Consider the following 3,174-nt stretch of genomic DNA (forward strand, 5'->3'; position numbering starts at 1 on the left):
AAGTGGTGAAATGTGGGGTGAGTGGATGTGAGATGAATTTTCCCTTCCTTGGACACATACGGAAATAGCCCTGTGATAGTTTCTCTATGTACCCTGAACTCAATTTTTCATACTACCATAAAGATGTAGGTAATAAAGTTACCGTAAAGCTGTAGAACAAATAGTTGCCCAGCAGAATGTAGCATCCCAGTAAAAACTGGGACCTGAGTAATCCAGAACACGTGAAGCATTAACACAGTCATTTCCATTTCAGCAGTGGTGTAGTGGAAGGGGAATGGAAGGGAGCACAGCTTGAGGATTTGTGTTTTTTTTTTCCAGAACAGGAAGAAGAAGAAGAGGAGGAGTTTGGATTTGATACCCCACCTTTCACTCCCCTTAAGGAGTCTCAAAATGGCTAACAATCTCCTTTCCCTTCTTCCCCCACAATAAACACTCTGTGAGGTGCATGAGGCTGAGAGACTTCAGAGAAGTGTGACTAGCCCAAGGTCACCCAGCAGCTGCATGTGGAGGAGCGGGGAAGTGAACCTGGTTCACCAGATTACGAGTCCACCGCTCTTAACCACTACACCACACTGATGATGTCATCTGCTGGAGTTCCCAGGTGAAATTGACATTAATGCTCCTTGGCCAGTGAATGAAGTGAAATTGAGGTTTTTCAAGGCCTTTTCTCTTCTTACAGGGTTTCTAACTTAACTCTTTGCAAGATTGTCTTGCATTTCTAACTCAAATATGAAAGCTACATTTCAGCTGCCTGGAGTTCTTTTGTTCAAGCTCAATGTGTTTAACCTACGCAGTCAGAGGAAAGTGTGACTGAACTCAATGGAAGTTATTTCTCAGTAACCTTTCTTAGGTTTGTAGTAACGCAACAAAAAAGTTAAGTCTTTAGGACTCAGCAGGACTCCTTCTAGAAAGATTAGCTGTTCTTCCTGTTGGAAATCCTGGATTCCAAGACTGGGGCAAGTAATCTTTGGTGAGAGAGCTCCAGCAGAGATTTAACATGGCAAAATACGCGACAACGAAAAGTGTGGGAATGTAAGTTGCAAAACCTTTATAATGTGCCCTTCCCAAAGTATTCCATTTCCACAGCACACATATGGACCACATGTTTGGTATGTTATAAAACGGTATAGGAAAATGCTAATTTCAGACTCCAGTCTTCTTTGTAACAAAAAGGCTGGTTAAAGCCATGCAGCTGGAGGAAGTAGCTCAGAGTTCATCACACACCAAATTCACATGTAGACTGAGTACAACAAAAGGCTTGGTTGCGCATTTCCTCTCGAGGTGGGGGGAAGTGACATAGGCTAAGTCTGGCAGGACAACTTACTCTATGGCAGTAATTCCTTTGTGCATTAATTACACTCAAGAATACAGTGGTGCCTCACAAGACGAAATTAATTCGTTCTGCGAGTTTTTTCGTCTAGCGAATTTTTCATCTTGCGAAGCACGAAATCCCATAGGAATGCATTGAAATTCAATTAATGTGTTCCTATGGTCAAAAAAAGTCCAAACAAAGCCAAATTTGGTACAAAAAGAGTTTATTAACTGCTCTTTAAAGACTCACATACTGTAAAGAGCATTTCAAAAAATGAAGGAACAATAAATTAAGTTTCTAAACATGACAGAAAAACATTTAAAAATCAACAAAGTGTACAGTACATTTTCTAAGACTCTGGGGGACAACTCGAAGAAGGTTCCTCTTCCACTCTTTGTTTCTTGCTGAAGAACCTGTCCATGGTCTGCTGCTTCACCCGCCTTTTCAGCACCTCCCTGAAAGGCAACATGACCCTCGTATCAAAAGTGTTCACAAGGTCATGTGCCAGGTCCTTGTCAGGGTGGGGCCGCTGTGCAAAAGCCTGCACATCTTTCCACTCCAGGCAAATGTCCCTCAGTTCTTTGGAGGACAGCCGTTCCTCAGTTGCTTCCTCCTCTTCCAGCGAGGCCTGCTCCTGCGCAGCCTCTGCCTGCAGTTCGACCAGCTCCTGGGTGGTCAGCTCGTGGTCGTGCTCCTCCACCAGCTCGCTGATGTCCTCCTCTGTGACCTCCAGGTCCATGGGCCTCCCCAAGGAAACAATGTCCTGCACCACTGTTGCCTCTGGTGCATCAGAGTCACTTGGTGCCACACAGTCCGGCTACAGGCTGCGCCAAGCGCAATTCAAATTTCTCTGGCTGATCCCGTTCCAGGCCATGGTGATCATCTTCAAGCAGGTGACGATGTCGAAGTGGTCCTTCCAGAATTCCCGCAGGGTGATGGTGGTGCAATCAGTCACCTCGAAGTATCGCCTGAAAAGCTCCTTGGTGTAGAGTTTTTTGAAATTGGCGATGACCTGCTGATCCATCGGCTGGAGCAGTGGCGTGTTGTTAGGCAGCAGGAACATGATGTTGATGAAGCTGAATTCCTCCAACAAGTCCAACTCAAGGCCTTTAGGATGAGCAGGAGCATTGTCTATCAGAAGCAAAGCCTTCAGCGGCAGGTCGTTGTCCAGCAGGTACTCTTTGACAGCAGGGCCAAAAGCAAGATTGACCCAGTCCACAAACAGCACACGTGTGACCCAAGCCTTACTGTTGGATCACCACATGACACTCAGCTGCTCCTTGTTGACCTTGTGTTTCTTGAAGGCCCGTGGGTTCTCCGAGTGGTAAACCAGCAGGGGCTTGATCTTCAGGTTGCCGCTTGCGTTGGCACAGAAGAGCAGGTCAGACGGTCCTTCATGGGCTTGTGGCCAGGCAACTTGGACTCCTCCTGAGTGATGAAAGTCCTTTTGGGCATCCTCTTCCAAAACAGCCTGGTCTCGTCGCAGTTGAAGACCTGCTGTGGAACGTAGCCCTCCGTCTTCACAACCTCCAGGAACTCCGCTGCAAAGTCTTCAGCCGCAGGAACATCAGAACTGGCAGCCTCTCCATGCCTGACCACACTGTGGATTCCAGATCTTGCCTTGAACCGGTCAAACCAACCTCTGCTTGCCTTGAAGACTTCTGGCTCGCCTGAGGTTCCTGGCTGTTCCCGGACGAGGTCTGCGTGTCCCCTGCACGCTGCTTCTCTTCTAACCAGATGAGCAGCAACTTCTCCACCTCCTCCAGAACAGCTGGGCGGTTCTTCACGATCCTGGTGACTCCCTTGGCTGCATCAGTCACCAGGATCTTCTCCCTCATCTTCAGGATGCTCCCGATGGTCGA

The 3,174-nt window shown here is 47.5% G+C and overlaps 1 long non-coding RNA gene across 1 annotated transcript; it reads left to right on the plus strand.

Annotated features, from left to right (window-relative positions):
- Positions 1-1,744: 1,744 nt before the first annotated feature.
- Positions 1,745-2,907, plus strand: LOC307224878. The gene is made up of 2 exons (XR_013842772.1): positions 1,745-2,187; positions 2,805-2,907. It is a non-coding gene; the product is annotated as an uncharacterized lncRNA (long non-coding RNA).
- Positions 2,908-3,174: the final 267 nt, after the last annotated feature.

This window comes from Podarcis cretensis (assembly GCF_951804945.1).
Source record: "Podarcis cretensis genome assembly, chromosome: 10".
Classification (NCBI taxonomy): domain Eukaryota; kingdom Metazoa; phylum Chordata; class Lepidosauria; order Squamata; family Lacertidae; genus Podarcis; species Podarcis cretensis.